Here is a 12,735-nt window from a genome sequence, read left to right as displayed (position 1 = left end):
TGCTTTCAATAAATAAATAAATAAAGGCATTTCCTAGAATTCTAAGCTGAGTTTAAAAAGGTAAACCACTGTTTACTAAACAAAAGGCTGAGGGGGGAGAGATGAGTATACAGTATAGGAAATGAGGGGATCCCTGGGTGGCGCAGCGGTCTGGCGCCTGCCTTTGGCCCAGGGCACGATCCCAGAGACCCGGGATCGAATCCCACATCGGGCTCCCGGTGCATGGAGCCTGCTTCTCCCTCTGCCTGTGTCTCTGCCTCTCTCTCTCTCTCTCTGTGACTATCATAAATAAATAAAAATTAAAAAAAAAAAGTAAGTATTTACAGTACAGGAAATGAGATTAACATGGCCTGTGCTGAGAACTGAGAGTCAAAAGCAAAGTGGGAGGCTGGAAGTAATGGATGAGTTGGACAGTCAAGGGCCAGCCTAAAGAAGACCTATGCTACTCTAAGGTGCTAGGTAATGGTGAGCAATTATGGGAACGTGTATTACAGGAAAGTGACAAACTCAGGATACTGTTCTAAGGGGACCGTTCAGGTTGCTGCATGATGTAGGAGTCTAAAGAACTAAGACAATATAGCAGGACCATCACTTAGGAGGGTACTGCATCCACCCCAAATGAGAAACGGTGGGTGGCTACAAAGCTGGTGGTACAGATTTTTTTTAATCAACTTAATTGAAGTGTAATTTAAACAAAATAAACCACACATACTTGAAGTGTATAGGTCTTTCAGTTTTGACAAGGGCATATGCCCAAGTAACCACAATCAAGAGAGAAGCCATTCGGATTGGCCCCAGAAGTTGGCTCATTCCCCTTTGCAGTAAGTTTCTGCCTCCACCCTCGGGCTCATGCAATCACATTTGTTTTCTGTCCCCATTAGTTTGAATTTTCTCATATCTCATATAAAATTAATCATATACATGCTATTTTTTTTTCTGGCTGCTTTCACTCTACCTAATGTTTTAAGATTCATCCATGTTATTGTGTCTGAGTTCATTCCTTGTTATTACTGAGCAGTATACCATGCTAGAGATAGATCACAGTTTATTCATCTATTGATATTGAAGTTGTTTTCAGTTCTCAGCTCCTATAAATAAATCTGCTATAAATGTTTGAAATCTAAAGCTTTTGTTTTTTGTTTTTTAAATTTTTATTTATTTATTCATGATAGTCAGACAGAGAGAGAGAGGCAGAGACACAGGCAGAGAGAGAAGCAGGCTCCATGCACCGGGAGCCCGACGTGGGACTCGATCCCGGGTCCCCAGGATCGCGCCCTGGGCCAAAGGCAGGCGCCAAACCGCTGCGCCACCCAGGGATCCCTGAAATCTAAAGCTTTTGTAAACGTTATTAACTTATTTGGGGTAAATATTCAAAAGTATTTATTGCTGGTTACATGTAAGTATATGTTTAACTTTATAAGAAACTGAACTGTTACCTAAATGCCATCCTGCCTTTCTACCAGCAATGCATGAGAGTTCCAGCTGCTCCATAACTTCACCAGTACTTGGTATTCTTGGGTCTTTTTATTTTTTGTCATTCTTCGTATTTTTTTTTTTTAATCATCTAATGGTATCTCCTGTGATTTAATTTGCATTTTTTGGATGACTAATGAGATTGAGTATCTTTTCATGTGCATATTAGCCAGTCATATATTTTCTTTGATGAAGTTTATTCAAATCTTTGTCCACTTTTTTTACAATTTTATTAAAGGCATAGCTGGCATACAATAAACTGAACATATTTAAAGTGTGCAATTTGACAAATTTTACCACACGTATATAGCTATGAAACCATCGCCACAATCAAGATAATGAACATATCCATCATTTCCAAAGATTCTTCATCCTCCTTGGTAATCCCTTCTCCAAAGTCCCAGCCCCAAACAATCACTGCTCTGCTTCCAGGCACTATAGGTTAGTTTGCATCTTCTAGAGTTTTATATAAACAGAATCACATTGTATGTACTCTTTTTGTGGGCTTCTTCCACTCAGCAATATTATCTTGTTTGTTCATGTTGCTGTCTGTATCAATAATTGTTCCCTCATGATTGCTGAGTACCATTCTGTTATATGAGTATACCACAATTTGTTTATTCATTCACCAACAGCTGGACATTTGGGTTGATTCCAGTTTTTGCCTATTACAAATTGAGCTGATATAAATATTCCTCTACAAGTCTTTATACAAACATATCCTTTCATTTCTCTTGTGTAACTACCTATGGGTAGAACACCTGGTCATATGGAAGATATGCCTCTAACTTTTTAAAAAAACTGCCAAATTACTTTCCAAAGCTGTTGTGCGATTATATAGTCCCACCACCAGTATGAGAATTCCAGTTGTTCTACAGTCTTGCCAGAAATTGGTTTGGAAAGTCTTTTTAAGTTCAGTCATTATCCAAGTATGTAATGGCATCTTATTGTGGCTTTAATTTGCATTTTTCCTAATGATTAGGGATGGTATCTTTTCATGCACCTATTGGATATCTACTGTATAAATTCTTCAGTGAACTATCTGTTCAAATCCTCTGCTTTATTAGTTTTTTAATTAAGTTACAAGAGCTCTCTCTACATATTCTAGACACAAATATTTGTTAGGTATTTAATTTGCAAATATGTATGTAGTTTGCCTTTTCATTTTCCTTAGTGATATCTTTTAAATAACAAAAGTTTATAAATTTTATCATTTTTTTCTTTTATAATTCATGCTTTTAGTGATATTATTTAGTTTGCATATTTAGTGACAAGATCACAAAAAGGCTCTTCTGTGTTTTCTTTTACAAGTTTTATAATTTTAGCTCTTAAATTTAGGTCTATGATCCATTTTAAGCTAATTTTTCTGTATAGTATAAGGGTCAATGTTCCTGTTTTTTCATATCACTATCCAATTGTTTCAGTATTCATTTATTGAAAAGATTATCCTTTCCCCATCAATTTGCCTTGGCACATTAATTAACCATACTTGTATGGGTCTATTTCTGGACTCTATTCTGTTTCACTGATTTCATCTATCTTTACACCAGTACCACTGCTTTGATTACTGCAGCTCTACAGTAAGTCTTAAAGTTAGAGAGCTTAAGTTCTTCAACTTTGTTGTTCATTTTCAAGATTAGTTTGCCATTCTAAGTCCCAATCCCTGAATATGACTGTAACAGTTTCCTAGGGCTACCAAAATGTTTGCCCACAAACATTATGGCTTAAAACAACAGAAACTCCCTCACTCATGGTTCTAGAAGCTGAATGTATGAAATCAAGGCAGGACCACAATCCCTCTGAAGGCTTTTGGGGACAACCTTCTTTACCTCTTCCAAATCCCAGAGGCTCTTAGCATTTCTTGATTTGTGGCGACCCAACTCCAATCTGTATCTTCATCTTCACATGGCTGTCTTCCTTGTGTCTCTGTGGGTCCAAATCTCCCTTTCCTTCCTCATGTAAAGCTATCAGTCATTGGATTTAGGGTCTACCCTAAATAAAGAATGATATTCATCTCAAGGTCTCTAACTAACTTCATCTACAAAGATACTATTACCAAATAAGGGCAAAGCCTGAGGTTCCAGGAAGACATGATTTTGGAGGGAACACTATTACAATGGTATTATCTCTCATTTACTTAATTTCTCTCAGCAATGTTTTGTAGTTTTTGGTATATAGCTCTTGCACATATTTTGTTAAATTCATTCCTAAGAACTTCATGTTTTTGGATGCTATACATTTTTTAAAACTTTAATTCCCAATTATTCATTGCTAATATATACGCAATTTATTTTTGTATATTGGTCTTATATCCTGTAGCCTTTCTAAATTCACTTAATGAATAGATTCCTTGGAATTTTCTGGGTACATGATTCTATCATCTGTGAGTAAAGGCAGTTTTGCTTGTTCATCTCCAATATGTATCCCTTTAATTTCTTTTTCTTGCATTATTACATTGGCTAGGACACACAGTACAATGTTGAGTTAAAAGTGGTTAAAGACACTATTTGTTGGGTAATTGTCACCTCATTTTCCTTCGTATCTTTGAACATACATTCCGTTACATTTTTAAGTGTATTTTTAACAGCAGCATTGGTCTTGCTAAATCTGACAGCTGAATCTTCTCAGAATCATTTTTATTGAATAATTTTTTCCCCTGAGTATGGGTCACACTTTACTGATTCTTCACATGTTTCCTAACATCTGGTTGGAAACTAGAAATTTTAGGTCATCTATTGTAACAGTTGGGGATTCTATTTTATTTTTCTGATGGGCTGTTATTTTTAGTAACTCCTCTGTACTTCAACTGAAGAATTAGAATCCCTCCACGGTATGTTGCCACTGACACCTCTGCTCAGTTTTTGTTTTTAATTCTTGTTTTTATTTTAGCCTGGCTTCCTAGGTGTCATTCCTATATCTGCATAGTTTAGCAATCAGCCAATGATTTAAGCAGAGGTCACTCAAACACATTACGTCTATAAAGCTTCATCCTCTGTCAACCCATCTGTGTGTTCCTCGGGGAATGCATTCAAAGTTGTAGCCACTTCTCAGCTCTCCTTTGATTTTTAGCTTTTACCAGGCTCTCTTAGGTTATCTTTTGCGCATGCAGGTAGTTTCTCATTCTCCAGCCAGGGATACATTGGGAGCTTATTTTAGCCCTTCTTTAGCTCTTATTTTCAAGATCTTACCATTAAGTTTCCAGCAGATCCATCACTCACCCTAACAGGCACAACCATCTCAAGTTAGCAAAGCTGTTGATTCTATCCGTTCATTCCCAACCACGTTTGCCAGTTTTAGTTGGCAAAGCTGTGAGTTTTCATCCTCTACCCCAAATCACGCCAACCTTCTAGAAAAGTTGCTGGTTTTCATGCCTAACCACACCCTGGTAAACTACATTTCTTGTCACTTGAGCTGGAGTGCAGGTAGACATTGATGGGGCAATGCCCCAGAGAGAAGACTGCAGACACCTGCTGTACTTGTTCAAAGTATTACCAGTTTTTCAAGATCAATTTGCTCAACTTGCTTTTGCCTCTATTATATTTTTAGAACAACTGGAAATACTTGCTTTTCGGCAATTCTGTCCAGTTTTATACTTCTTTTTTCAATGAGAAAATTAGGGGCCCTCTCATGATGCCATAAGTGGAAGTTATTCTCTCATTCTATTTTCCCATTTTTAAAGTTGTTTACATTTCTTTTGAAATTCTGTAATTGTTCACTAAAGCCATTTTCCTTTAACTTCCTTTAGTTTTCTGATTATATGTTGAAATCTTTGACTACTAACTCTGATATCTGAGTCAAACTAGAGTCAGTTTCCATTGACTGTTTCTTCCTCTTGAGTATGGGTCACTCTCTCTTGTTCCTTTGCATGTCTAACAAGTTTTTGTTTGAATATGGGACATCTATCTAACATATGGAGTGACTTTGGATTTTACTGTGTTTTCTTTCAGATTGTATTTTTTTTTTTTCCAAGTAGGCAAGTAACTTATCTGGACTTAAACTGTATAGTCTGCTTCCCCTGGAATGTGTAGCAACTGATATTTCTGTGTAATTCTTGTAGCTGCATTTTTAGCCTGGTCCCCTAGAAATGTTCTTGTTTAATCTGATGATTAGCCAAGAATTTTGCCATAGATTACACTCAGAATTGGGGCCTGCTGTCTCTGTACTGTCTTTGCTTCATGAGCTTACTCCCTAATTTTTCAGCCTTAGGCTCTGTACTCTGACTCCCTAAGTCAGGAAAAATTCAGATTTCTGCCACCGGTGCAACACAAGGTTGAGGAATTCAGAGATCACCTCTTTCAAAGATGGAAGCCCTGCCTCTCTGACCTCTGTTTTTTTTACCATGCTCTCTGGAACCTTCATGTGTGGTATGTGTAGTTTAGAGGTTCAGTCAGGGGTTTTAGTACAGTTTCTAGATAGGTTGTGGGTTTCACTATCTTCTGTGGTTTTCTTTTTTCTTTTTCCTTTTTTTTTTCTTCTGTGGTTTTCTTACTTTCCCCTTAAATTTTCAGGTAATTTTTCTATCCTGAACTCTGTTCTTTGCCAGTATAAGAAAATAAGACTGAGATTTTCCACTGCCACTTTCCTCTGCTATGGAGGTCAGTGAATGCCCTCAGGCAAAAATTTGAAAAAGCTGCAAACTAAAAAAAAATTAAAAATAAATAAAATAAAAAAATAAAAAGCTGCAAACTCACAATTCTTATCACTTCCAATTGCTGTTTTTCAAGAGTAAGCTCTCCTCTAGCTTTTGTCTGCTTTTGGATCCTTTCCAGTTTTTTTAAATATATATATTTTTACATATTTTAAAACTATTATCTGTGGGAGGATTCAGGAGACCACTTTACTCTGCCACCATTACTGGAAATTTCTCCTGAGGGGTGGATTTTAAAATATTAAGGATCTAATACTTGTGAAGCTAAAATGCATCTGGGTCTTGGAGAAAAGAAACTAAGATGACTCCCATGTTTCTAGCTTGACTTGAGGGACTAACTACAGTGGTGTCAAAAACTAAGACAGACTACAAAGGAGCGACTTTAGAAAATAACAGGCAAGTTATGTTTCAAACATACTGAACCTGAGGTACAGCTAGGAAATTCAAATAGAGACCCAGGGTTGGAATCAAGTTCCCAAAGATATCAGCTGAAGCCAAGGGAATAAATAAGCTTGCCCAAGAAGAGCAAGTAAGGAAAGGAAACAAGGCTTAAAAACAGAATACTTGGGAATAACAATGCTCCTGTAATGAGGAAAAATGTCAATTAATTAAAACTGACCCAGAAATAACAGAGATAACAGAACTGGTAGACAAAGGTATTAAAATAATTACTATGATTGCATTCCATATATTCAAGAAGCTATAGAAAAGACTGCATGACTGCATATACTAAATAGAGACACAAGTTATTTTTATTTTTTTAAGATTTTATTTTTTATTTATTTCAGAGAGAAAGTGAGAGAGAGAGAGAAAGCACAAGTGGGGTAGGGAGAAGCAGCCTGTCCCCTGAGAAGGGAGCCCAACTTGGGGCTTCATCCAGGACCCTGGTATCATGACCTGAGCCAAAGGCAGATGCTCAACTGACTGAGCCACCCAAGTGCCCCTAGACACAGATTTTTTTTTTAAAGACCCAAATTAGGGGCACCTGGGTGGCTCAGCTGGGTAAGCGTCCATCTCTTTGTTTCAGCTCAGGTCACGATCTTGAGGTTGTGAGTTCAAGCCCTATGTCAGGCTCTGCACCCAGTGAGGAGTCTGTGTGAGATTCTTTCCCCCTTCTTCTCCCTCCCCCTCTGGTCCTCCTTCCTCACACTCTTGGCTCTAAAATAAGTAAGTAAAACCTTAAAAAAAAAAAGACCTAAATCAAGCTTCTAGAGATGAATAATATAATGTCTGAGATGAAAAATGCACTGTAGAAATTTTTTTGAATCACTGCTCTGATGAAAGTACATTTATCCTGGCTTATGTATAAACACACACATAAAAATACACTGTAAAGATTTAATGGCAAGGTAGACAATGCAGAAGAAAATATCAGTAAACTTAAAGACATATCAACAGAAATGATTCAAAATGAAACATACAGAGAAAAAAAAGAAATGAACAAAGCAGCAGCAACTTACAAAAAATTTCAAATATACTTCAAAATATGAATATACTTCAAAAAATTTCAAATATACTTCTAATTGGAATTCTCAAAGGAGAGACAGAAAAATATTTGAAAAAATAATGGTCAATAATTTCCAAATTTGATGAAAACTATAAACCCACATTTGAATATGAATTTGAGCTTATGCTCCAAGCATAAGAAACATAAAGAAAACCACACCAAAGAATAACGTAATAAAGTTACTTAAAACAGTTATAAAGAAAAAATCTTAAAAGCAGCCAGAGAAAAAAGACACATTATGTATAGAGGAAAAAAAATATAAAAATTACAGATTTTTCAATGAAACAACACAAGCTAGAAGACACTGTCACAGTATCTTTAAAGTATTGAAAGCGAAACAAAAAACAAAAAGAAAACCTCTGCCAACTTAGATTTACTTAAATAGCGAAATAATTTTTCAAAGAGGAAACTGAAATGAAGACTTTGCAGACATATGAAAGTTGAAAGAATTCACCACCACAAACCTACACTGCAAGAAATGATAAAGGCAGTTCTTCAAGACAAGGAAAAATGATACCAGACAGAAACCTGGCTCTACATAAAGTAATAAAGAGCACTGAAAATAGTAACTAATTGGTTATATATTTCTTCTTTTAATTTAAATCTCTTTAAAAGATACTTGGCTATTTAGGGCAGCCCCGGGTGGCTCAGCGGTTTAGCGCCCCCTTCAGCCCAGGGCATGATCCTGGAGACCTGGGATCGAGGCCCAGGTCGGGCTCCCTGCATGGAGCCTGTTTCTCCCTCTGCCTGTGTCTCTATGCCTCTGTGTGTGTGTGTGTGTGTGTGTGTGTGTGTGTGTGTGTGTGTGTGTGTCTCATTAATAAATAAATAAAATCTGTAAAAGAAAAAGATAACTGGCTATTTAAAGCAAAAATAATGGTAATGTATGCTATGGTTTATAACATATGCAGAAGTAAAATGTATGACAATAGAACAAAGACTGAACAGAGAAAATGGAAGAAAACTGTTGTTGTTGTTTTTTTAAGAGATTTTATTTATTTATTCATGAGACACACACAGAGAGAGGCAGAGACACAGGCAGAGGGAGAAGCAGGCTCCTCGCAGGGAGCCTGATGTGGGACTCGATCCCAGAACTCCAGGAACACACCCTGAGCCAAAGGCAGATGTCCAACCACTGAGCCACCCAGGCATCCCTAGAAGAAAACTGTTTCATTTGAAGGTAGTTCTTGATAAACTAATGATGTCAGCTATAAAAACTTTATATACCAACCAGTAAAACCACGTAACAAAGAATTATAACTAGAAATTTTTTTAATGCTGCTGTAAAAAATTGCCACACACTTAGCAGCCCAGGCCATAAAAAATGTATTCTCTTAAGTTCTGCAGAATACTAATCCAGCACAGATCTCACTGGACTAAAATCAAGGGGTTAACAGGGGTATAGTCCTCTGTGGAGGCTGTAGGAGAGAATCCTTTTTCCTTGCTTTTTCCATTTTCTAGAGGCCATCCACTTTCCTTGGTTTATGGCCCCCTTCCTCTTTCTTCAAAGCAAGCAATGTTACATGTCTCTATGTCCTTCTTCCATAGTTACATCATCCTCTTCCACTTTTAAGCACCCTTATGTTTAAATTGGGCCTACCAGAAACTGCAGGGTAATCTATTTTAAGGTGAACTTTTAACAACCTTAATTCCATCTGCAACCCCTCCTCCTCTTTGCTACATAACATAACAAATTCATAGGTTCCTGAGAGTAGGACATTGACCTCCTTAAGGGGACCATTACTCTGTCTATTCCCACTAATAAATCAACAAAAGGAGATAAAATGGAATAAAAAAAATACTCAGTTTATTCAAGGGAGAGCATAAAAAAAGGAATAAAATGAATGAACACATGGAACAGAAATAAATACTAAGTAGGTAGATTTGAATCCAATCACATCAGTAGTCACATTAAATAGTCAATACACGCCAATTAATCAGCAGACATTGTCAGATTGGATACAAAGCAACATCCAGCTTATGCAGCCTATAAGAAATCTACTTAAAATATAAAAACACATATAGGTTAAAGGTAAAAACATGGAAAAAGATACATTATGCTAATACTAACCAAAAGAAAGCCTGATTGGCTATACTAATATCAGACAAAACAGATTTCAGAGCAAAGAATATTAAAAGAGATAAAGAAGATAATTTTATGATGATAAAAGGGTCAATTCACCCAGAGGACATAACAATTCTAAGCATTTACACAACTAATAAAACTTTGAAAGGACATGAAGCAGAAGCTGATCTAACCGGAGAAACATATATCCACAAATCCAATGTGCTCTTTCATTGCCTCTCTAAGTGACTAATAGAAACTGAGTAAGGATACAGAAGATCTGAACAACAGTAACCAATTCGGCCTCTTTGACATTTATAGAACACTCACCCAACCATAATAGCATAATAGCAGAATACATATTCTTTTCAAACACACAAGGAACATTTACCAGGATGGACCATTTTCTGAGCCAGAAAATTGGTCTCAATGCATTTAAAAGGATTCAAGTAAGGCAAATAATAAGAGACACTGAACTCTATGAAACAGAGGGGAGGTGGATGGGGTATGGGGTAACTGGCTGATGGGTATTAAGGAGGGCACCTGATGCAATGAGCACTGGGTGTTATATGTAACATATGAATCACTAAGTTCCACCTCTGAAATTAATTCAAAATTGTAAAAAAAAAAGAGGGGGCAATTCAAGTTATACAACATTCACTGCCTATAATACATTAAGTTACTAATCAATAATACCACAATATCTGGAACCTGTCTCCCAAAATATCTGGAAACTATATAACATACTTCTAAATAACCCAAAGGTCAAAGAAGTAGTCAAAAGAGAAATTTAAAAGTATTCTGAACTGAATGAAACTGTAAACACAAAATACAAAATTTGTATGATGCAGCTAAAGCAATACTTAGAAGGAAATTTATAGCTTTAAAATGCCTATGTTAGAAAAGAAGTCTCAAATTAATGATTGAGATTGTATCTTAAGAACCTAAAAAAAGGGATCCCTGGGTGGCGCAGCGGTTTGGCGGCTGCCTTTGGCCCAGGGCGTGGTCCTGGATATCGGGGATCCAATCCCACATCAGGCTCCCGGTGCATGGAGCCTGCTTCTCCCTCTGCCTGTGTCTCTGCCTCTCTCTCTCACTGTGTGCCTATCATAAATAAATAAAAGTTAAAAAAAAAAAAAAAAAAGAACCTAAAAAAAGAGGGCAGGTGGCTCAGCGGTCTAGCGCTGTCTTCGGCCCGGGGTATGATCCTTGAGACCTGGGATCGAGTCCCATGTCAGGCTCCCTGCGTGGAGCCTCTTTCTCCCTCTGCCTGTGTCTCTGCCTCTCTCCCTCTCAGTGTCTCTCATGAATAAATAAATAAAATCTTAAAAAAAAAAAAAAAAAAGAACCTAGAAAAAGAGCAAATGAAATCTAAATTATGAAAAAGAAATAAGATTAAAGCAGAAATCAATAACAGAAAAGCACTAGAGAAAAATGAATGAAGCCAAAGATTAAGAAAATCTAGCAAGGGGCAGCCCAGATGGCTGAGGTTTAGTGCAACCTTCAGTCCAGCCTTCAGTCCAAAGGCGTGATCTCAGAGACCTGCGATCCAGTCCCGCATCGGGCTCCCTGCATGGAGCCTACTTCTCCTTCTGCCCCTCTCTTCTGTGAGTCTCTATGAATAAATAAATAAAATTTAAAAAAAAAGAAAGAAAATCTAGCAAGGCTGATGCAGGGAGAGAGGTGGGAAGGGAAAAAACACAAATTATCAATATCAGAAATTAAAGAGGTAACATCACTACAGGTTCTACAGGTATTACAAGGGCAATAAGGGAATGCTGTGAGCACTTTATGCCAATACATTTGACTACTGGGATAAAATGCACAAATTCCCTAAAAAACACAAGCTGCCAAACTACATAGTTTGAATTTATAGGTTAAAATTTTCCTGCAGGGGTACCTGGGGGACTCAGTTGGGAAAGCACCCAACTCTTGATTTCAGCTCAGGTCATGATCTCAGGGTCATGAGATCAAGTCCCATGTCTGGCTCCATGCCTAAGATTTTCTCTCTCCCTTTCTCTCTGCCCCTCCCTCACTCATGCTCTCTCTATATATATAAAAAAAAATAAAAGTAAGGTAACATAAAGTAAAATAAAATAAAATAAAATTTTCCTGCAAAGAGCTCCAGATAGCTTCACTGGGGAACTATATTGAATATTTTAAGGAATAAATAGTACCAATTCTGCATAAACTTTCCCAGGAAATGAAAAAAGAGTAAAAACTTCTCAGCTCATTCTATAAGACTAGCATGACTTTGATGTTAAAATCACAGGCTAATATCCCTCATGAACACAGACTCAAAATTCATAACAAAATTTCAGTAAATCAAATATAACAATATATAGAAAGGATAATATGCCATGACTAACTGGGGTTTATCTCAGGAATACAAGGTAATTTAACACTCAAAATCAATCAAGTTATTTACCATGTTAACACACTAAAAACAAAAATCCATATGATCATGTCAATAAATATAAAAGAAAGAATTTGACAAAACCCAGCATTTATTCCTGATACAAATTCACATTTACTAGGAATAGGAAAGTATACTTTCACCACTTTTATTCAACATTGTAATAGGGATTCTAGCCAGTGCAATAAGCAAGTAAAAGAAATAAAAGACATCCACATTGGAAAAGAAGCCAAATGGTCTTTTTTCACAGACATCATTATAAAGAGAAAATGTAAGGGAACCTACAAAAAAACTACCGCAATGAATCAGTGAGTTTCCAAGGTCTCAGGATAGAAGATCAATATACAAAAAGTAATTGTATCTCTATACACTAGGAACAAACTGATTTTTTTTTTAAACAGTTTCTTTTGGGGGGCATCTTAGAAACTGAATTTTTTAAATGCCAATTATAATAGCACCAAAAATCTGAAATACTGAGAAATAAATGTGACAAAACATGTCCAGATCAGTACCCTGAAAAGTACAACACATTGCTGAGAGAAATTAAAGATGATGTAAATGAAAAGAAAGATATACTATATTCATGGATCTGTAGACTATTATTAGGCTATCAATTCCCTCCAAAT

The 12,735-nt window shown here is 36.6% G+C and overlaps 1 protein-coding gene across 2 annotated transcripts in view; it reads right to left on the bottom strand.

The window, feature by feature from the left end:
* KIAA0319L (KIAA0319 like) overlaps positions 1–12,735 on the bottom strand; it is a 112,593-nt gene that overhangs the window by 29,951 nt on the left and 69,907 nt on the right. The window lies entirely within an intron of this gene.

Source organism: Canis lupus, chromosome 13 (assembly GCF_048164855.1).
Source record: "Canis lupus baileyi chromosome 13, mCanLup2.hap1, whole genome shotgun sequence".
In the NCBI taxonomy this organism is placed as follows: domain Eukaryota; kingdom Metazoa; phylum Chordata; class Mammalia; order Carnivora; family Canidae; genus Canis; species Canis lupus.
This window is presented reverse-complemented; position numbering and strand designations above follow the sequence as displayed.